We start from the raw sequence: 24,299 nt of genomic DNA, 5'->3' as shown, positions 1-24,299 counted from the left end.
AGTTAATCTAACCTGGAATACTTTGTCTCAAATCCTGGAGACTTGAGGAAGCATTTTCTCCCACACATCCTAATTACACATTTTCAATGACTTCTATCATGGGAAGTAGGATCACATCACTTGAGACTCATCATGGTTTTTAAAATATGCGTTTTAGAAGAATTGCATTTGCATAGTTACGCAACATTGGGAGTGAAGTCATTGTTGCTGTACAAAGTGAATTGCGGTTTATTCTCATGTTTATGCTAACTGTTCAAAAGGAAAGCAAACAAATTAAAGGTGCTGACACATTGATAATGTCTTCCTCAGCAGAAAGTTCAACACCATACTCCTAAGCATTGTTACTCAGCATCTGCCCAGAGGCCTGACAAAGTGTAATACCCAGACACTAGGCAGAGATCCCAAGGATGGTAAGACATGTTACTTCCATCTGTTCCTTAAGGGGTGGGGTTGGGTAAGAGGCAAACAAGTTGCCCCATGAACAACCAGGATTTTTCTGTTTGACTCCTGAATTAAGCCCACCCCTCACCTGTACCCAACCCCACACTACCAAAGGAAGGCATCCCTCTCCATCTTCCTGAAAATACCCTAAGAATCCGATCAAAAATGGACAATTTAAAAGATGCTCTAAAGTCTGTTAAGAATTGAGTTTTCTTCATCTAACATAATTGCTTTCTCAAGCATTTTCTTCTTTTAAGCCATAATTAGAATGTTCTATTGAAATAGAAATACACTGTTGCAAAATGTACTTTTACAAACAAAAGCAGGACTGCCTGGGAAGTTTTGCAAGATTGTATTCACCATTGGTTATGTACTCACAAACAATGTTGTTATGACCTATCAAATGTATTTTACTCCTGAAGTACTTAAAATAATTTATGGAAGATACACTAAAACTTACAAGAAACACAAATATTTTATTGCATATCACTATATTAAGTGTGTTTACCATTAATGGTAAATATACTCACCATTGTACTTACCATTGTTTTTGTATTTTACCAATACAATTAATTTTCATGTTTTACCAATACAATTTTACCAGTTAATGGTAAGTGTACTTACCAATATACTTACCAATTAATGGTAAGTGTACTTACCAACATACTTAACCAATTAATGGTAAGTGTACTTGCCAATATACTTACCAATTAATGGTAAGTGTACTTACCATAGTTTTTGTATTTTAAGGAAAGTAACACTAACTCTTCAGCAAAATAAAATTTGTTACTTAATAAATATTCTAAGCCTAATTATTTGGTTGAAGTTAAGTATATTTTATAACTTTTTCTCCTGGAAATACTTGCTCATTATAAAAAATACGTAAAATACAAGTAAGTATAAAGAGAAATAAAACTCACTTCACTCTAATCCCATAATATACATAAAGTAAACATTCAGGTATATTTTACACAAATTTAATATATCCCTTTATTTTATATTTAAAATTATATCACAAGCATTTATCTATGTTTTAAGACATTTTCTGTTGCTCATGATATGTCTTTGCATTCTCTTTTGCTCCATGGACTATATTTTGTTTGGTTTTAACTCAAGTTTCTTGAAAAATATCTGCTGGTACTAGTGGTTAATTTAAAGAATCTTCTAAGACAAGGGAATTTTAATATATCTTGAAACAAAGAAAGTGAAAACACAGCATAATAAAGCTTATAAAATGCAGCAAAAACAGTACTAAGAGGAAAGTTTCTAACAATAAAAACCTACATTAGGCCAGGCGCGATGGCTCATGCCTGTAATCCCAGCACTTTGGGAGGCCGAGGCAGGCAGATCACCTGAGGTCGGGGGTTCGAGACCAGCCTGACCATCATGGAGAAACCCTGTCTCTACTGAAAAAAACAAAAAATTAGCTGGGTGTGGTGGCACATGCCTGTAATCCCAGCTACTTGGGAGGCGGAGGCAGAAGAGTCACTTGAACCTGGGAGGCGGAGGTTATGGTGATCTGAGATTGTGCCATTGCACTCTAGCCTGGGCAACAAGAGTGAAACTCCATCAAAAAAAAAGAGAGAGAAAGATACTGAGTAAACAAGTCAATTTCACACCTCAAGGAACAAGAAAAAGAACAAGCTGAGCCAAAAGTTAGCAGAGGAAAAGAAATTATAAAGAATAGGGCAGAAACAAATCAAACAGAAAATAGAAAAATAAACAAAACTAAGTGTTGTGTTTTTTTAAGATAAGCAATGTTGACAAACTCTTAACTATACTAAGAAAAAAAAGAGAAAAGACAAATAAAATCAGGAATGAAAGAGAAGACATTACAGCAGATGCCTCAGAATAAAAAGGATCGGGGGAAAACAATAAACAATTACATTCCAAGTTGGATAACCTAGAAGAAATGGATAAATTTCTAGAAACATACAAGACTGAATCATAAAGAGATTTGAAAATCTGAACAGACCTACTAAGGCTATTGAATCAATAATCTGAAACCTCCTAACAAAGAAAAGGCCAAGACCAAAAGCCTTCATGGTTAAATTCTGCCAAACATTTAAAGAAGAATTAATGTCAATCCATCTTAAGCTCTTCCAAAAAACAGAGGAGGAAACACTCCCAAAGTCATTTTATGAGGCCAGCATCACTGTGACACCAAAGGCAGAAACAGATAACACAAGTAAAGAAAACTTCATGACAATATCCCAAATAAACACATATGTAAAATTCCCCAATAAAATGGTTGCAAATCAGATTCAACAGCACATTAAAAGGATTACATACCAAGACAAAGTGGGATTTATCCTTGGGATGCAAGGATGGTTGAATACACACAAATCTATCAATGTGATACACCACAGTAACAGAAAAAAGGACAAAAACCATATGACCACCTCAAATAGGTGTAGAAAAAGCATTTGACAAAGTTCAACATCCCAAACTCTCAACAAAATAGTTATAGAAGAAAATTTCTTCAACACAATAAGACCCATATTTAAAAAAAAAAACAAAAAACCTAACAGCTAATATTATAATCAATGGGGAAAAACTGACACCTTTTTCTCTAAGATCTAGTACAAGGCAAGGTTGTCGACTCTTGCCACTTCTATTCAGTATAGCACTGGAAGTCCTGGCCAGAGCAATCAGGCAAGAAAAAAAGATAAAAGGCATACAAATGGAAAAGAAAGAAGTAACTATCTTGGCACATGACCTGATCATGTATGTAGAAAACTCTAAAGACTCAAAAACAAGAAAAAAAAAACCTGTTAGAACTACTAAAGAATCACCAAAATTTTAGGATACAAAATCAACATACAAAAATGGGTGGCATTTCTAATCACTAACAATGAACTATTTGAAAAGGGAAATTAAGAAAACAATCCAATCACAATAGCATCGAAAATAATAAAATATTTAGGAATAAACTTAAACAAATAGATGACACATTTGTACACTGAAAATTAGAAAACATTGATGAAGGAAATTAAAGGAGACAGATAAGTTGAAAGTTATCCTATATTTATGAATTGGAAGAATTAATGGTATTAAAATGCCTGTACTACCCAAGTGATGTACAGATTCAATACAATCCTTATCAAAGTCCTAATGGCATTCTTTAGAGAAGTAGAAAAAACAATCCTAAAATTTACAAAGGACCACAGCCCCAAATGGCCAAAGCAATCAATAAACGGCTGGAAAAACTAGATCCCCACATGCAGAAAAATGAAATTAGGCCTTTATCTCATACCATATACAAAAATTAACTCAAAACATATTTTAGACTTAAATACAGACTTAAATGTAAGACCTGAAATCCATAAAACCACCAGAAGGAAACACAAGGAGAAAGCTTCTAGAAATTAGTTTTGACAACCATTTTTTTATAATACACCAAAAACACAGGAAAAAAATCAAAACTAGACAAGCGGGATTGCATCAAACTAAAAATCTGTACAACAAAGGGAACCATCGACAGAATGAAAAAGCAACCTACAGTATTGGAGAAAATATTTGTAAACCATATCTCCAATAAGGGGTTAATATCCCTTAATATTTGTTAATATTTGTAAACCGTATCTCTAACAAAGGGTTCATATATAAAGAACTCATACAACTCAATAGCAAAAAATAAGCAAATAATTTGATTTAAAAATGGGCACAGCACCTGAATAGACATTTCTGCAAAGACGACATACAAATGACCAACAAGTATATGAAAAAATGCTCAACATCAATCATTAGGGAAATGCAAATTGAAACCAAAATGAGATATCACCTCACACCTATTAGAATAGTTATTATCAAAAAGACAAAAGGTAACATGTTGGCGAGGATGTGGATGGAGAAAAGGGAACTCATATGCTGTTGGTGGAAATGTAAATTGGTACATTTGAAAAACAGTATAGAGATTCCTCAGAAAATTAAACATATAACTACCATATCATTCAGTAATCCTACTGCTGAGTATATATCCAGTATAATCAGTATCTCAAAGAGATATCTGCATTTCCATGTGGATTTCAGCCTATTCACACTAGCCAAAATATGGAAACAACCAAAATGCCTGTTGTCAGATAAATGCATAAAGAAAATGTTACACACACACACACACACACACACACACACACACACACACTCATATACACACAGTGGAATATCATTCAGCCTTAATAAAGGACATCTTGCCATTCGTAATAGCATGGATGAACCTAAAGAACATTATGTTAGGTGAAATAAGTCAGATACAAGAAAACAAATACTGCCTCATTTCACTCATATGTGGTATCCCAAATAGTCAAACTCACAAGAGAGAGTAAAATGTGGTTTCCAGGGTTTGCGCCTGACAGAAATGGGGACATGTTCATCAAATGGCACAAAGTTTCAGTCATGAATTAATGGTGAATATAGCTAGCAGTACTCTATATTCGAAAGTTGCTAAGAAGGTAGATCTCAAGTGTTGTTACCATAAAAACAAAGACCACGCCACTGCTCCAGCCCAGGCGATAGAGTGAGACTCAGTCTCAAAAAGAAAATGGTAACTTTGTGGCTTTGTGGAGTGATGGATATGCTAATTAGCTTGATTGTGCTGATCATTCCACAATGTATACATACATCAAAACATCAAGTTGTATGCTTTAAATGAATACAATTTTTGTCAATTTACCTTGATAAAGCTTGATAAAATAATTTCATCATAGTGCTCTGTCAAAAGAAAGAATAAACGAACATCATTTAAGTGACTCCCTTGTATGGTAAAAAAAGAAAAGAAAAAAATAAAAAAAGGAATATTTAGGTTCCCTCTGCCCCTTCCTATAATGGTAGTTTCATAATGTTGGCAAGGCTGACCTATGGAGCTTGGAACTCCCTTTCCTGTATGTTCCTGGACAAGATACCATGGGCAGAATTGAAGGATGCAGTTTTAGTTGACACACATTGTCATTTATAAGCTGCCTCACTTCTTGGTGTGAGACAGTGGCTACGCCTGAAATTGCTCTACCTTCATCTAGATCCTCCTTCAGCTTCTCCAACTCCTGGGCCAGACCAGGTGTGTATGTTTAGCTCTGTTGATGAAGAGCCCTGGTTTCTGCAAGACAACTACACTGTCTAGTTCAGAGGCTCAAACATGACTGGTTTCAGTCCATCCTAGTGGCTCCAACTCATGTTTGTGGATTTCAGGTCATTGGGTGTTTTTCAACAGATTTATTAAACTATACATTATTTACCATAAAAATCACCCATTATAAGGGTAAATTTCATTAACTTTTAGTAAATATATGGAATTGTGCAACCACCAAAATAATTCAATTTTAGAATATTTCTATCACCCCCCCACAAAAAAAATTTCCTTAAGCTCATTTGCAGCAAACTGCTTTTCCAACCATCAGCTGTAGGCAGCCACTTATCTGTTTTACTGTCTCTGTAAATGTGACTTTTCTGGATTTTTCATGTAAATGGCATCTTGCAAATACAGTAGTTTGTGTCTGACATCTCTCATCTAGTATAGTGGCTTTGAGGTTCATCCATGTTTTAATATATATCAATATTTTGTCCTTTTTTATTGTCTGCAAATGCTTTATATATTTTGCTTATACATTGATCAGTTGATAAGACATTTGAAATGTTTCCAGTTTTTCTCTATTTTGATTAAGGCTGCTAGGAACATTTGTGTTCAAGTCTTTTTGTGAATATATGTTTTCATATCTCTACTTGGGTAGATTCACCAGGAACCGGTTGTTGAATTCTATGGTAAGTTTTTATATAACCATTTATGAAACTGCCAACCTGATTTCCACAGTGGCTGTACCATTTTGCATTCTCCCAACAATGTATAAGGGTTTCTGTTTCTCCACATATAGTCAATATTTCTTATTGACTTTCTTTCTTTATTATAGCCATTCTAATAGATGTGTATTGGTATTTCATTGTTTTTTGCTTTACATTTCTCTATTTATGATCATTGAGTACCTCTTCATATTTTTACTAGATATTTGTATGTCTTCTTTGATGAGATGCCTATTCAAGTCTTTTGCCCATTTTTAAAACTTGGTTATTTTCATAGTGATTGAGTTGTAAGATTTCTTTATATATTTCAGATGCAAATTATTTATCATATATATGATTTGAAAATGTTTTCTCTTGTCTGTGGCTCGAGTGTCTTTGGAAGCACAAAAGTTTTACATTTTTATAATATCTTTTTTTCCTTCATGGTTTCTGCTTTTTATTTCATTGCTAAGAACTCTGTGCCTAACCCAAAATCATAAAGATTCTCTCCTATGTGTTCTTCCAGAAGTTTTACTTTTATATTTAGCTGTATCATTCATTTTTATTTAATTTTTGTTCATGGTGTGAGGTAAGGATCCAAGTTTTTTTTTTTTTTTTGCCTATAGATATACAATGGTCCAAGAATCATTTCTTGAAATTTGTATTGTTTCATTCATTGCCTTGCCTTGGCACCTTTGTTCCAGCCTGTTCTGGCTCGCTCTCACTTTACAACAATCTTTGCTTCCTGAATGCCTGTTTTAAGGACATCAAACTACAATATTAGACATATAAAGCAGCTCCCGCAACGGTATAAGATCAAACCCTTAATAGATATAGGTACATGATTGATAGGTAGGTAGGTAGGTAGGTAGGTAGGTAGGTAGGTAGATAGATAGATAGATAGATAGATAGATAGATAGATAGATAAAGAGAGATAAGAATATTCCTTAGTGGTCTGCTTCTTTGAATCCTGACTGATAAACTAATCAAAGTGTGCAATGCTTATGAATATGTCTGGGATTTTCAACTGCAGGCTTTTGTCTTAAACATTATTCAGCCATCAAAGACTCACTATTTGTATTCAGAGTTATAAATATTCTTTAACTACTAATTAAGCATGACTCTAAATTCAACTGACTTTACTGTTCATATCTAAGATCTTTAATTTGGCACCTTCCAATTCTTGAGATGTTAAATTTATTTAATTTTTTAAGTATATGTGGGTGGTAAGTTGTTTTATGCCATCTATATCTGAGAGTGTCTTTCTGTTGAATTTATGCATAAATAAAAATTCACTTGTGTGTTAAATCCTTGACTTCAGGAATGTGTTTTGCTTCCATGGAAAAACTTCAGTAAACATATATAATTATTGCCTCATTCCTTTTACAATAAATTACTGACTCTCCTCTTTCATGACCTAAATGTAGATAATATGAGAAAAGTTTATAACTTCACATCAACATCACTTAATCCTAAAGTAATTCTTCTTAAAATTCTCCCTTTTAATGCCAAAATATCAGGGTAAATCCAGTACTAGTCAGCATTAAGCATTATCTATGACTTTTTAGAAACAATGGTTAAAACACTGGCACAAATCATGGGAAACAGCTCATGAGTTCATTTCTGTGTAATAAGTCGTAAGTTGTCCACAGTCTGACTGAATCTTATTTGTAAACAAATTATGTGAAACAATTCCAAAAGAACAAGATGTATTTTGTTCACTGGTAGAAGTGCCTGCATCTAAATTCCTGCTCAAGTTTAAAAACAAATTATTACACAGTTAAAATTTATTAAATTAATTTCTTGGTTTATCACTTCCTCTTCCTACATAATTCCCTGCAATTCTTTCTCTATGGATAAAATTATTTTAATAAATTGTATTTTATAATATTGGATTTATGCAATATATATATATATATATATATATATATATATATATATATATGTTGGCTATAAGGCAGAATGAATACTTAAATGAATATTTGTGCGTCCAGTCCTTCACCCCACTTAAGATCTGGGACATTGTATCTGCCTGTGGGTTGTCCTTGTTTCCCATCCCCAAACCCCCACCACTCTGGATTTTGTGTCTGACATTCTATTTCCTTTTTTAAATTACTCTGACTGCAGTAATTTTCATCTACAATTTAATTCATTAGTTTTATTTACTGAGTTTTCATAAATGTTTAATCACCACCACAATCATAAAAAAGATTTCCATCACCCTGAGAAAATGTCTCCTCATCTTTATAGTCAGCTTATTCTCCTGACCCTCTGGCTCCTGGCAAACACTGACCTGTTTTCTGTCCTTCTTATTTAGCCTTTTCTTGAATGTCATATAAATGGAACTTACAACATACAGTATAGCCTTTTGTGTCCAATCTATTTCACTTACTATAATGATCCTGAGATTCATCCCTGTTTGTGTGTGTACCATAGTACCTTTTTATCGCTGAGTAGCATTCCATTGTATGGATAGACCATAAATTGTTTATCTATTTACCAGTTGATGATGATTTGGGTTGTTTCCATTGTGGGCTATTAGGAATAAAGTTGCTATGAGCATTGAATACAAGTGTTTGTACTGGATACAATTTCATTTATCTTGTTTTCATTTCTTATTCCTGGAGGTGGAATTCCTGGTCAATATTATAAGTATATCTTTAACTTTATAAGAAACTGCTAACCTGTTTTCCAAAGTTGCTATGCCACTTAATTTATTACTTTTTAAAAAATACAACTCCATCGTATGCCTATGTATCCCTAGGCAATGATTTTAGCTTTGTCTGTTTTAGAGCTTTATAAAATAGTATAACAATGTGGTCTTTTTTTCTCTGTCTTTTCTTCACTTAATCTTACACTTCTTATTGTCACCATCTTGTTACATATAGTCCTTAGTTCTGTCTTGTTCACTGCTGTATCATATTTGACTACGTAAACATGCCATGATTTGTTTTTTCATTCTATATGTGCCTATTAAATATTTTCGAATTGTATTTGTCAATTCCATATGCTTGTGAAAATTTATGTTTCTATAACCTATCAACTTGGAGACATAATATATTGAAATCCCCCACTATAATAATTTTTATTTTTCCAGATGTTTCTGTTAATTTTCAATTTATACACTTTGAAGATATTTTCTTAAGCGCACATGATTAGAATTGTTGCAGTTATGGTAAATTAAAATGTTTATCACTAAGTAGTATCTCTCTGTACATCTTGTCAGTCTTTTTAATCGTAAAGTTTATTTTTTCTGACATTAATATAATTATTCCAGCTTCTTTTTTCCTGAAAAATATTTTTCCAGTTTTTTATGTTAACTTTTTAATTTTTTAGGTGTGTTTCCTGATAATAGCACATGACAGTAATTTTTACTTCATCCTACCTGATAATTGGCCATCTTTTAATTGCTCAATTTAGCCCATTTATATATATTGTGATTAAGTTCTAGCATCTTCTTTCTTACTTTCTATTATCCCTATTATTTCTCTTCCTTTCTATCTTTCCTTTAGTATTTTAGGATTAACCGGGTTTTTTTGTTTGTCTTCTTTCTCCATTTTTCCACTTCTTACAGATATATAGTTTATTCTTCTTTATTTTTTAAAAGGGGTAACCTTTGAAATTTTACCATGCATATTTATTATGTATAGATTTCTGAAGATAGTATTTTAACCCAACTTATGAGCAACCTAAGCACGTTTGAACATGTTAAATCTTATTACAAGAGGGATTGAGGGCCCAAACGTGGACAAAAACTGTCGAGTCCTGAAACACTTCTTCAAGGCATAGCATATCTCAGTCTCTGTGAAATGTGTAAATCTCCCCAAAAGTTTATTGTGCCCTTGTCCCTGTTCCACATAACAAATATAATTGTTTCTTTGTGTGTATGTCACATTAAGTGTGACTACCCTGAGAATAAAGAAAACAACACCTTTACTTTTTATTTGTAGTTCTTGACATAGGACTCAGCATATCATAACATACATTTATTTTAGAAAATATTTCTTTTCAATTAAAAATTTTATGTTCCTATGCACTCATGACTTTTTATTTTCTCATCTTTCAAAGTGATAACCAACTTCATCAAAAACCTTACTCAGCATGGCCAGTGATAAAAGAGAAGGTCTGAATAAGCTACAAATGACGATTCTTATATTTTCTGTGTGTCTCTCCACTTTTGACATTTACTACTACCTGATCTTTGCTCCTAATTAATTCATCATTCAAACTGTCTAACTACAGTGACTTTAGTTTGAGAGAAGCAGGATTAGGCCTTGTAAGAACTAGTCTATCAAATTAGCTCTGTGTCATAAGGAGTCCATGTGTTTCAGAAGCAAAGGAGTGGAAGATGGTCTAAGTCTGGCTGAGCCAAATGAACAGTGGTTATTCTTATGTTTATTCATACTATTTGGAAAGAGAAATGAAAAATATTAAATGCTTTCTTAAAACACTACTTGCACTATTTTCTCAAAATTCTATGTAACTTTCGAATTAGCATGCTGTTTTCATGTGCAAACTTTTCCCAAACTCCCCTAGGGAAGGAATCATGGACTGCAGAACTCTGCACCCACCCAGACAGCCAGCATAACAAGCAGTGGGCACTCAGTAGGTTCCTGATCATCCTGCACCCACCCAGACAGCCAGCATAACAAGCAGTGGGCACTCAGTAGGTTCCTGATCATTCTGCACCCACCCAGACAGCCAGCATAACAAGCAGTGGGCACTCAGTAGGTTCCTGATCATTCTGCACCCACCCAGACAGCCAGCATAACAAGCAGTGGGCACTCAGTAGGTTCCTGATCATTCTGCACCCACCCAGACAGCCAGCATAACAAGCAGTGGGCACTCAGTAGGTTCCTGATCATTCTGCACCCACCCAGACAGCCAGCATAACAAGCAGTGGGCACTCAGTAGGTTCCTGATCATTCTGCACCCACTCAGACAGCCAGCATAACAAGCAGTGGGCACTCAGTAGGTTCCTGATCATTGTATCTATTATGAAATGAATCCATGAGTTAGTGAACAAATGGAGATACAAGAGAATGAAGATACAGTTGTATCTTCCCTGTGATTTTTTTACCTAGCCTTTTTTGAATCTTCTATCATTTAGCCTTAAAAATATTATTTAAGGCTGGGCGTGGTGGTTCACACCTGTAATCCCTCGGGAGGCTGAGGCGGGCGGATCATGAGGTCAGGAGATCGAGACCATCCTGGCTAACACTGTGAAACCCCGTCTCTACTAAAAATACAAAAAATTAGCCAGGCGTGGTGGCGGGCATCTGTTGTCCCAGCTACTCCAGAGGCTGAGGCAGGAGAATGGCGTGAACCCAGGTGGCGGAGCTTGCAGTGAGCCTCTGAGCTCGCACCACTGCACTCCAGCCTGGGTGATGGAGCGAGACTCTGACTCAAAAAAAAAAAAAAAAAAAAGGGTGTGTGTGTGTGCGTGTGTGTGTGTATATATATATATATATATATATATAAAATTTAGATTTTTAACTGAAATTATTTTGAAATGTTATTTTATTTTTAGAAGAACTTTTATTTTTCTGTTTCATTGGCTGTTTTTTTGTTTTTAGCTAAAATTGAAACTAGCCTACAGAAAAGTCTATGTAACTGGCCAGGCTAAATGGTCACACCTGTAATCCCATCACACTGAGGGGCTGAGGAGTATGAATCGCTTGAGCCTAGGAGTTCAAGGCCAGCCTGGGCAAAATGGCGAAACCTTATCTCTGCAAAAAACAAAAAGCTTTGCCAGACACGGTGGTGCATGCCTATAGTCCCAGCTACTCAGGCAGCTGAGGTGAGAGGATGACCTTACTCCTGGAGGTTGAGGCTGCAGTGAACTGTGATCGCACCACTGCACTCCAGCCTGGGCAACAAGAGACCCTGTCTAAAAAAAAAAAATAAAAAAGTAAATGGTATCATAAATTTAAAAATGTTCTTTTTTAGAGATAGAATGGACTACACAACCACATTTTGAAGAAAACCCAGCAAGAATAGAGAAATGGAACAACTTGGGGAAAAGTGACAGATCAGAAGGTGGTAGAGGATCTTCAAGGCACATCTGCACATCCAGATGCAGGCAAAATCAAAAGTAAGCCACCTCAGACTATTTAGAGGGTATTTTGCTTTTAAATGTATGTAGAAAATAGTCTCCACAAATATCCTTCCTAAATTCTAGAAATGGATTCCCAGTATTAAATCAGAACTTGTTATGATAAAAGCTCACATTAACGGATGTAATAAATGTCTTCTATAGATTGCTTCATTTGTTCCTCATGATCCTAAGACCTAAGAAGAAAAGAGAAAATTGAGGCTTACAGGGGCTAAGAAATCAGCAGAACTAGGATTTGACCCCAAGAAATCTGACTTCAGAGTCTACCTGCAAAATGACTACACTCTTGGCTTCCCCATACCATAATACAACCATGTTTTCATAGCCAATTGATAGTACAATTAAATAACAACAGATCTTCCATCTCAAGAACTCTCAGTTTAATAGGCTTCACATATTTTAAGATTAGCTTTTGGAGCTAGTTTCAATTTCAAAAAGTAATGAAACAGGGAAAATACTGTAGTCCCTAATTTTTCCTTCTCTCTCCAACACCCACCCAAAACACTCATAACACACCCCATTCCCTCTACACACACCATTTTTTCAAGCTGTGCCTAATTTATTTAGTATCACTCTAAGGCCAGTTCTTCATATGTTCTTCTGCCATAGCAAATGGGAAGATAAAAATGCCAGTAGTACCTGAAATTTCCTTTTTCCAGGACCATCTACAAAGTAGGGGGAGAAGGTAAGCATGTGAGACAGTTTAGTGTTGAAGATTATAAGCTCCAAAGTTTGAGTGCTCTAATTCGTGGCCTCTTATCGCTACGTGTGAAACATCACACAAGTTTTTATCAATATCATCTGTCAAATTGACAATAAAACTATTTCCAATTGTTATGAGGATCTAATTACATAATCTCTACAAAGCTCTTCATGTTTTGTGTGATATGTAGTAAGCAGTCAACTAATAATAGACATGAATATTAATTCTTGTCTGGAAAAACATCCAGAGTTATAAATTATAACTACATAATTTAAAACTACATTTGTTGTTGTTATTGTTGCCATTTTCAGCAGATTCATTATGCCAGTTATATAGAAAAATCATCTGTTATTCAAATGTTAACACATTTTTAGGGGAGTCTTTTGCAATTCATCTCATTGGTACATAGTCATCACTAGAACTGAATGTGTAACAAGAACCATATTGAGTTTCTGTGTGATAGATGGAGGCATTTGATATTATTTAGATGTAAAACATTGGCGTCTCTTTTCAAACACAAATGAGGCTTGAACATTATTTGGAAATGTGCTGTATGGCTGCAGGCATTCCTCCAGTCCACCTTCATGAAGAGGTGGATAGCCCTCAATTAAGGCAAGAAAACAGGTCTGGAATTTCCACACCAAAATACCATCTCTGCCATTTACACAACTAGCACGAATCTCTCTAGTTTACCTGTCCTGGCTTTTTACTAGCGACTCCCATCTCAAATTACCCTACTCAGCTTTTAATAATGACCAAATACCTGATAATTGTAGCAGCTATGTATGCCCCTAAAGTCTCCAAGCTTGAGTCCTACATTAAACCAGATATCCATACAACCACAAAATTGGAACAGGTTATGCCTGACCTCATATTATGCCTTTCACTTTCACATAAGCTGCCTCCAATTGTTGCAAAAATATTATCAATGACATTACTCATTTTGTCATTAAGAAAACATGCGCATGACAAACTTCTCTCTAATCTCAGGGCCAGAATAAAAATGTAAATATAGTTGACAAACTGCTAAACTTCCCATTACTAGATAATGAAAGATTTATAACACTCTGCCTACTGGACTGAAGCTCTGAGTTAAATTTTGAGTTCAGTTCCGTTAGCTTTTCACTATCGCCTTTTCTTTCATTATTTTACATAGCTTCATATTTCTTAAATAATTTTTATTTGATTTTCATAATACCCAATTCAAAAATGGTTCCTGCAATCTCTGTCTGTTGAGGCACTAAGCTCCCTGCTGTCTGCATGTGGTCTTGGGTCTCCTGGAGCCACTTAGCTTCTTTGGATCATCTTGCCTGTTCTCATATCCAGCCTTGCTCAAGAGTTTATATTACTCATCTGTTTATAGCAAGCTCTGCTGAATCACTAAGGAGAAAGTCTTATTCCCCCATGTAGTTTCCAACTCTGATCTCCGGTCTTCTTCTGAATGATCTCCTTTGCCTGTAGGTTATTGTCTCATTTTTCTTTGACTTTTTGCATCAAACATCCTTGAGGACTCATCTGTTTTTAGTGTCACCATTTCCTCAGCAAGCATTTTATCTGAAACAATTCGAACCCACTGCTCTACTGCGACTGCTCCTCTCAGATGGCTAATGACTTCTCAGTTATTAAATACAGATGGTCCCCAACTTACGATGGTTCAACTTAGAAGTTTTCTACTTTATGATGGTGTGAAGGTGGTAAGCATTCTATAGAAATTGCACTATGAATACCCATACGACCATTCTTATTTTCACTTTCAGTACACTATTCAAAATTACATGATATATTCAATGCCTTATTATAAAATAGGCCTTGTGTGAAATGAAATTATTTTGCCCAATTGAAGGTTAATGTAGGTGTTCTGAACATGTTTAAGGTAAGCTCGGCTAAGCTATAATGTCTGGTAGATTAGGTGTATTAAATGCATTTTTTATTTATAATAGTTTCAACTTACGATGGATTTATTGGAATATAACCCCATCATAAGTCAAGCAGCATCTGTATAATGGTTAATTCTCAAACTTTATCTTTCTTCCGTAGCACTTGACACAGGTGTTCACCCCCTTTTTGTAAGTACACTGTCCTCACTTCCTTCTTAGGGACTCCTCTCTTGCTCAATCACTGCTCTGTCTCCTGCATTAGCTCCTCTTCTCCCATTGTTAAAGTTGGAATCTTCCAACAACTTGTTCTTGAACCCTTTTCCATTATCACTTCCTCCTTTGTTGACCTCATCCAGACTCTAGACTTTAAATGCCATCTATATTCTGTTGACTATTGCCTTGACAGAGCCATTGGTCATAAACTGTCCCCACCCTATTATAACTGAGGCCAATTTTGTATTTAAATTTCCCCAGCCCTAAAATTATTGGAATAATACTTGATACTTGTGTCCTCTCTCTCACGCCATACATCCAATCTCAGAAAATACTATCAGCTCAAATTTCAGAACACATCCAAACCCCAATGCCCCTCACAAACTCCACTTAAGTTTAGGCCACCATCATATCTCATTTTAATGACCACAATAGCTCCTCACAAGTTCTCTGCTTCTATCATTTTCCTAGTACAATCTATTCTTTTAAGACATAAATTAAGTAATGTTAAAATTCTCAAGTCTCCAGAGGCTCCCAATGCCACTAGAGAAATAGTCTAATTCCTCCCAGTGGTGTACCATTATCTCTCTAAATTCATCCCCTTGCTCACTTCACACTGGCCTCTTTGCTATTTCTCCAGCACACAAGGCATGCGGCCACCTCAAGGACTTTGCACAGGCTCTTTCCTTTTACTGGAATGCATTAATCCTTATTTATTTCATGAGGGTTATTTTGACCACTCAATTTAGAAATAACAACCAACTCTCCACACTTCTATTCCCTCTGCATTTCCCTTTCTCTTTTCTCTCATTTACATTTTAAAAATATCCATATAATTTAACACTTTCTAACATACTGCATAATTTAGTGATTACACTTATTGTCTATTGTCTGTCTTGCCTGGCATATACTAAAGACTAAATACTGGTTCAATGAACATGGCAAGGATATCTATATTGATAAGCATTCTTAAAGATGACAGAATATGCTCTAGTTAATTTGAGGAAAATTATGAGACAGTTCCCTTTATCTTTAGTACAACTGAAGTAAAAGAATAGAAGATGACTTTTTGTTAATTCCCAGAAGCACATGGTAAAATTTTCCAGCTGAAAAGGCAGCTGCTGTCAACACTTTGCCCCATAATTAGAAAGTAGCCAGATAAGGAAGCTGTTGTCACTATTTAAGCCCTACAAGAAAAGCAAATCCACTTGCCAGCATTCTTGACAGAATATCCCATCTCTTCACTCATGACTGCCATTCTGAAAATGTCCACTTGGCTAAAACCCAGGTCATAAGCACAGCATAGCTGAAAAGCAATCTGATAAATGTAGCTTTTATCTTTCATTTATATTTGTAGGTACCACACACCCTAAGTGGGTGTGTAATAAGCCAATTGCACTGCCAGTCACAGCCCACCCTTGTGGCTACTCAACGTCAGTACATACACGAACTCCCACAATTAACACTTCCAGATAACAATAGCTACACACCTCACATAAAAGAAAATGCACTGATCTTCTCCCCAAAGTGGTGGTTCAAAAGTTCGTCAAGCATTGCATCTACTGCTGGATGATTAGCTCCCCTCAAACTTAGACATGCTCCTCTCTCAAAAGGCTATAACTTTCCGGATAAATTATTAAGATCACCACTCTACCATGCTTACAGAAAATTCTGGTGAAAAGAGACAGAAAGGAGGGAAAGTATCACATTTTTATTACAGCTTTGGTCTCATTATTTGTTATTGGTCTGTTCAGATTCTGGATTTCTTCATGATTACATCTTGGCAGGTTCTAGGTATCTAGGAATTTATTCATTTCTTCTAGGTTTTCCAATTTATTGACACATCATTGTTCATAGTAGCCTCTAATGATCCTTTGAATTTATGTGGTATTGGTTGTAATGTCTCCTTTTTCATTTTTGATTTTATTTGGGTCTTCTCTCTTTCTTAATCTAGCTAAAGCCTTGTCAACTTTGTTTATCTTTTTAAAGAACCCAACTTTTTGTTTCATTGTTTCTAATTTTTTTTATTTCAATTTCATTTATTTCTTCTCTGATTTCTATTTCTTTTTTCTTCTACTAATTTGGGGTTTGGTTTGCTCTTGCTTTTCTAGTTTTTTTTTTCTCTTAATTTTACCTTTATTTCATTTTTATTTTTCACATTTCTTCTTTTATTTTAATAGTTTTTCGGGGAACGGGTGGTGTTTGATTACACGGGTAAGTTCTTTAGTGGTGATTACTGAGATATTGGTGCATCCATCACCTGAGCAGTGTACATTGCACCCAATGTGTAGTCTTTGATCCCTCAACCCCCTCCCACTCTTTCCTCCAAGTCCCCAAAGTCCATTGTGCCATTCTTATACCTTTGTCTCTTCATAGCTTAGCTCCCACTTATGAGAACATACAATGTTTGCTTTTCCATTCCTGAGTTACTTCACTTTGAATAATGATCTCCAACTCCATCCAGATTACTGTGAATGGCATTATTTTGTTCCTTTTTATAGCTGAGTAGTATTCCATGATATACACCAGATTCTTTTTATTCACTCATTGACTGATGGGCATTTGGGTTAATTTCATATTTCTGCAATTGCGAATTGTGCTGCAAGAAACATGCGTGTGCAAGTGTCTTTTTCATAGAATGACTTCTTTTCCTCTGGGTAGATATCCAGTAGTGGGATTGCTGGATCAAATGGTAGATCTACTTTTAGTTCTCTAAGGAATCTCCATACTGTTTTCTTTAAGATGCATTGTTAGGTTATTTATGAAGTTTTTCTACTTTTTTGATGTAATTGCTTATTGATATAAACTGTACTCTTAGAACTGCTTTCACTGTATCCCATAGGTTTTGGCGTGCTGTGTTTCCATTATATTTGTTTCAATAATTTTTTCAAATTCTTTCTCAATTTCTCATTAATTCACTGGTCATTCAGGAGCATATTGTTTAATTTACATGTGTTCGTATCATTTCCAAAATTGCTCTGTCATTGATTTCTAGTTTTGTTCCACTGTAGTCAGAGAAAATGCTTGATAGAATTTCTTTTTTTAATTTTTAAGATTTGTTTTGTGGCCTAACATATAGTCTATGCTTGAGAATGATCCATGTGCTGAGGAAAAGAATGTGTATTCTGTAGTTGTTGGATAAAATGTCCTATAAATAGTATTAGGTCCATTTGGTCAATAGCGTAGATTAAGACTGAGGTTTCTTTGTTGATTTTGTTTGGATGATCTGACCAATGCTGAAAGTGGAGTGTTGAAGTCTCAAGCTATTATTTTATTGGGATCTATCTCTCTCTTTACCACTAATAATATTTTCTTTATATATGTTGGTGCTCCAGCATTAGGTGCATATACTTTTACAATGATTATATCATCTTGCTGAATTGACTCTTTTATCATCATATAATAACAAACATTCTTTGTCTTTTTTTATAGTTTTTGTCTTGCTATTTTTTCCAATATAAATATAGCTACTCCTACTCTCTTCTGGATTCCATTTGCATGGACTATCTTTTCCCATCCCTTTATTTTTAATGTTTATATGTGTCTTTATAGGTGAAGCATATTTCTTGTAGGCAACAGATCATTGGGTCTTATATTTGTATCTCTTCAGCTCTTCTATGTCTTTTGATTAGAGAGTTTAGTTTAGTTGCATTCAATGTTATTACTGATAAGTAATGACTTACTCCTGCCATTTTGTTATTTGTTTTCTTGTTGTTTTGTAGTCTTTCCCTCCTTTCTGTCTTCCTTTTAGTGAAGGTGATTTTCTTTGATGGTATTCTTTAATTTCTTGATTTTTATTTTTGACTTGAGGTTACCGTGAGGCTTGCAAATAATATCTTCTAAACCATTATTTTAAACTATGACAACTTAACACTGATTGCATAAACAAAATAACAAACAAGCAAAGAGAAAACTAGTAAAAATTTGACACTTTAACTTCCTCTCTTGGCTTTTTGATGTTTTGTTGTTTCTAATTTTATATTATTATACTGTCTATGTAACAAAAAGTTGCAATTATTATTTTAAGAGGTTTATCTTTTAGTCTTTCTACTCAAGATATGAGTCATTTACATGCCACAATTACAGTATTATGATATTCTGTGGGTTTCTTTGTGTGCTTACTATTACTAGTGAGTTTTGTACCTTCAGATGATTTCTTTTTGCTCATTAATGTCCTTTTCTTTAGATTGAAGAAATCCCTTTAGAATTTCTTGTAGGACAAGTCTGGTGTTCATAAAATCCCTCCACTTTTGCTCATCTGAGAAATTCTTTATTTCTGCTTCATGCTTGAAGTTTATTTTCACTGGATATACTGTTGTAGGGTAAAAGGTTTCTTCCTTCAGCACTGTAAATATGTCATGCAACTCTCTCCTGGCCTGTAGGTTTCCACCGAAAAGTCTGCTGACAGACATATTAGAAGTCCATTGCATGTTATTTATTTCATTTCTCTTGCTACTTTTAGGATCCTTTCTTTATCCTTGACCTTTGAAAATCTAAATATTAAATGTCTTGAGGTAGTCTTATTTGGATTAAATCTGCTTGGTGTTTTATAACCTTCTTGTACTGGATATTGATATTTTTCTCTAGGTTTGGGAAGTTCTCTCTTATTATCCCTTCAAATAAACTTTCTATCCCATCTCTCTTGTTACCTTCTCTTTAAGGCCAATAACTCTTAGCTTTGCCCTTTTGAGGCTATTTTCTAGATCTTGCAGGTGTGCTACATTCTTTTTATTCTTTTTTCTTATGTTTCCTCTGGCTGTATATTTTCAAATAGTCTGTCTTCAAGCTCACTAATTCATTCTTCTGCTTAATGAATTATGCTCTTAAGAGACTCTGATGCATTCTTCCATATGTCAATTTCATTTTTCAACTCCAGAATTTTTGCTTTACTCTTTTAAATTATTCTAATTTCTTTGTAATATTTACCTGATAGGATTTTGAATCACTTTTCTGTGTTATCTTGAATTTCACTGAGTTTCCTCAAAATAGTTATTTACAATTCTCTGAAAGGTCACATATCTCTGTCTCTGCATGATTGAACCTTGGTACCTTATTTAGTTCATTTAGTGAAGTCATATTCTTCTGGGTGGGCTTGATGCTCATGGATGTTTGTCAGCATCTGGGCATTAAAGTGTTAGCTATTTATTGTAGTCGTCATAGTCTGGGCTTGTTTGTACCCACCCTTCTTGGAAAGACTTTTCAGGTATTTGAAGGGACTTGGGTGTTGTGATCTAAGTTTTTGGTCACTGCAGTGGATTCTGCATTAGAGACACTGCAAGCCCAATAATGCCATGGCTCTTGGAGACTCATAGATGTACTGCCTTGGTGGACTTGGACAAGCTCTGAAAGAATTATCTGGATTACCAGGAGTAGACTCTTATTCTCTTCCCTTACTTTCTCCCAAACAGATGGAGTCACTCTCTATGCTGAGCTGCCTGAGCTAGGAGAAAGGTGATACAAGAACCCCTGTGGCTGCCACCACTGGGATGGTACTGTGTTAACATAAAGCCAGCATAGCACTAGGTCTTGCCCAAGGCCCACAGTAACCACTGCCTAGCTACAACCTATGTTCACTCAAGGCCTTAGGACTCTACAATCAGCAGGTGGTGAAGCAAGCAAAGCTGTGTCCTTCCCTTCAGGGCGACAAGTTTCCCCTGGTCCTGGGTGGGACCAGAGATTCCATCCAGAAGTCAGGGCCTAGAGTGGCAACCTTAAGAATCTACCTGGTGTTCTATTCTAATGCAGCAGAACTGGCACCCAAGCCACAAGACAAAGTCCTTCCTGCTCTTCCCTCCTCTTTCCACAAGTAGAAATGTCTCTCCCCATGGCCACCACTGCTCCAGGCCTATGGAAAGTTCTCCCTGGCTACTGCTAATGTTTATTCAAGGCCCAAAGTCGCTTCAGTCAGCTTGTGGTGAATGCTTCCAGGTCTGGGACTCTCTTTTCAGGTTAGTGGGCTCCCCTCTGGCCCAGGGCAGGTCCAGAAATGACATCCAAGAGCCAAGTCCTAGAATCAGGAACCCCATGAGCCCACTTGGTATCCCATTGTGGTCGAGTTGGTAACTACACTTCAAGATGAAGTTAAGTTCCCTTTACTCTTCCCTCTCTTTTTCTTAAGAAGGAGTCTAGAAGAAGAAGTCTTTTCCCTTGGTCACATCTGAGAATGTGCTAGGTCACACCTGAAGCCAGCATATCTCTGAGTCTCACCTAAGTCCCACCTAAGTCCCATAGTGAGTTCTGTGTGGGCACCACTACTCATTATTCAGAGACCAAGGGCTCTTTTGTCAGCAGGTGATGAATTCTTCCAGGACTGGGTCCTTCTCTTCAAGGTTATGGGTTCTCTTCTGTCCCAAGGTGTGTCTAGAAATTATTCTGGGGGCTGGGATGTGGAATGGGGACACTCTGCCTGGTGCCCTATCCTATTGTGGCTGAGCTGGTATTTGAAGTTGCAAGACAAAGTCCTCTCTCCTCTTCTCTCTCTTCTCCTTAAGCTGAAGGAAGGAGTCTCTCCTGGAGCTGCAGGTTGCATTACCCGGGGTTTGGGGAGAGGTGGTGCAAGTGCTCCTTTGGCTGCCCTGGCTGGTGTTTCATTGGACTGTGTGCCCCACTAGTCCACTGGCTCTGAGCCCAGCACAGCACCAGGACTTGCCTAAGAATTGGAGTCCTTGTGGCGTAGACTGCCTTTCAAGTTTATTTAGGACCCCAGAACCCTTTAGCCCACAATGACAAGGCTTGCTGGAACTCAGAGTCCAACAGCTAGGAAGGGTGATTCCCCTCTGGCTAGGGCTGATCTAAATGCTCCCACTGCGGGCACTGACTGTATTCTGTCCAGGGTTGCTTTCTGCTATGACAGGGCAGCAGAGAGTTCTGATGCAAAGTCTCACAATCACTATGCTTTTCCTCCTCCAAGGGCACAGATTCTCTCTCTGCACCATGTCACTACTGTTGGGGTCTTGGGGAGGGATGGCATCAGCAATTCAAGATTATCTTTCCTACCCTCTTCAGTGTCCCTTTCAGCAATATGTAGTTAAAACCAGGTAATATGGTTGTTCACCTGATTTTTGGTGCTTATGAAGGTATTTTTGTGTGTATGGATAGTTGTTCAACTTGCTGTTCCTGCAGGGATGACAACCGGTGGAGACTTCTGTTGGCCATCTTGCTCCTCTTAGTTTGATTTGCCTTGTTTACATGCAGCAAGTGAAGGAGGAAATTAGGTCATGTATTTTCCACTCTTCAGTCTACTGTAACATTGCATGTTTCAGAGAATGTTCATATTTAGTCTTTACTTTTACTCTAAAGGTGTTTTTCTATCCTACAGTTTTATTTTTAAGAGAGATTTGAGTGCAAGATAACTCTGAGTGTGGTGGGCTAAATAATGTTCCCCAAAACATGTTTAAGACTTAATCCCCAGCACCTGTGAATCTATTACTTTACATCATAACAGGGATTTTGCAGGTGTGATTTCATTAAAGATCAAGAGATGGGGAGATTATTCTGGATATTCTGGGTGAGCACAATGTATTCTCAATGCATTCACATGGGTCTTTATAAAGGGGAGGCAGATGGAGATTTTACCACAAGGAGGAATGTCACAATGAAGCAGTGAGAGACAAATCTGGCAAGCCTACAGCTAACTTTGAAGACGGACACAGGCCATGAGCCAAAGAATTCAGGCTACCTCTAGGTGCCGGAAAAAAGGTAAGGAAATAGATTTTCCTTCCGAAGCCTAGGAGAAAATAAAGTCCCACTGATGCCTAGATTTTGGACTTCTGATTTCCTGAACTATAAGATAATAAATTTGTTTTGTTTAAAATCATTAAGTTTGTGATTTTTTTTATAGCAGCAACAGAAACTAATACATTGAGTCCCTCAAAGAGGATAATGGTACAGCATTGCGCCTTCCAAAGAACAATGCCCTCTCCCACCAGCTCCAGCACTCTTGCCCTCCAGTTTTCTTCTCCCTCAGAGAGCACAATAATCTTTGATTACATTGCTTTATCTACAGTGTTTATTTACTTTCAAATTATTGTTTATTTTCTATATACACTTATTTTTATTGTTCCCTTGTTTTCTTAAGTCTTGGGTTGAGATGGAATGCCTCGTCTCTTTTCATATTTAAATAAATGTGTTTTTTTCATTTTACATTTTTTTCACTTAGCCTCCGAGTTTTTGAAAACAAGTCAAAATCAGTAAGTGTAAGTTAAATGTATTCATAAATCTAGTCATTTGGACATTTCATATTTTCAAATTCTACTTTAATATGTAATACTTATTCTACTGGCTTTATTTTTAAGAGAGTAGCTTAAATAAGCTGTATGTAGTTGCCAGGTTCATATATATAGACAATTGCAAAGAAAGGTAGGTAGCTAGCCCCCACAGGAGCATAAGAGGTGACTCCTCCTATTTTGTATTTAGCTACAATAGTACTATATTTTCAAAATTAATCTAAATTACAGAATTTTTCCCCAACTTCCCCTATACCTACACACTCAGCTTATAACTTCTCCTAGTTCTCTTCTTTCCATCCTTGCCTTCACGTGTAGCATAAGGGTAGTCCTTCCTTTTCACAAGGTGAATAAACCTTATTTCCAAGAGCCATATTCACAGTACTGTTGTTTCTCTCTTGAAAAGGTCAGGTCTATCTGTTTGGAAAGCAGTTTTTCACCACTATCCCCTTTATTTCGTTGAGAAAATTTAAAGGGGACTTGTCTCACACAATGCTCAAAGTGTCACTTTACAAGAGTTTCTTAATTATAGAGCTTTTCATGATTTTTTTCACCTTCACCTCTAAATTAGCCATCATATTAAAGTGAAACCATCAAACTATTTCCTGTAAGTGAAATGAATACCTTGAGTATTTACAATGTGCTAGGCATTTGGCTTATTGTCTTTATATTTTTATTTATTTTTAGTAATTTATTTAAGATACACTAAATGATTATTTGTCAGTCACTGCCCTAAGCACTTTACAAATATTAACATCATTTTGAAGTTTCTTTCTATTTATTTATCTCTAACTGGCAAATAATAATTATCTATATTTATGGGGTAAAATGAATTTTTTTTTTTGAGATGGAGTCTCGCTCTGTCACCCAGGCAATGGCGGATCTCGGCTCACTGCAACCTCTGCCTCCCAGATTCAAGCGATTCTCCTGCCTCAGCCTCCTGTCCTGGATTACAG

At 36.0% G+C, this 24,299-nt stretch overlaps 2 long non-coding RNA genes across 3 annotated transcripts in view; one reads left to right on the top strand and one right to left on the bottom strand.

Moving 5' to 3' along the window:
* LOC123569797 (uncharacterized) overlaps positions 1–24,299 on the bottom strand; it is a 167,456-nt gene that overhangs the window by 35,818 nt on the left and 107,339 nt on the right. The gene's annotated exons all lie outside the window — the stretch shown is intronic.
* LOC123569796 (uncharacterized) lies at positions 310–22,934 on the top strand. Its single transcript, XR_006693588.2, has 3 exons — positions 310–410; positions 12,160–12,304; positions 22,672–22,934. It is a non-coding gene; the product is annotated as an uncharacterized lncRNA (long non-coding RNA).

This window comes from Macaca fascicularis, chromosome 17 (genome assembly GCF_037993035.2).
Source record: "Macaca fascicularis isolate 582-1 chromosome 17, T2T-MFA8v1.1".
Taxonomy (NCBI): domain Eukaryota; kingdom Metazoa; phylum Chordata; class Mammalia; order Primates; family Cercopithecidae; genus Macaca; species Macaca fascicularis.
The sequence above is the reverse complement of the archived record's forward strand: the minus strand, read 5'-3'. Positions and strand labels throughout refer to the sequence as shown.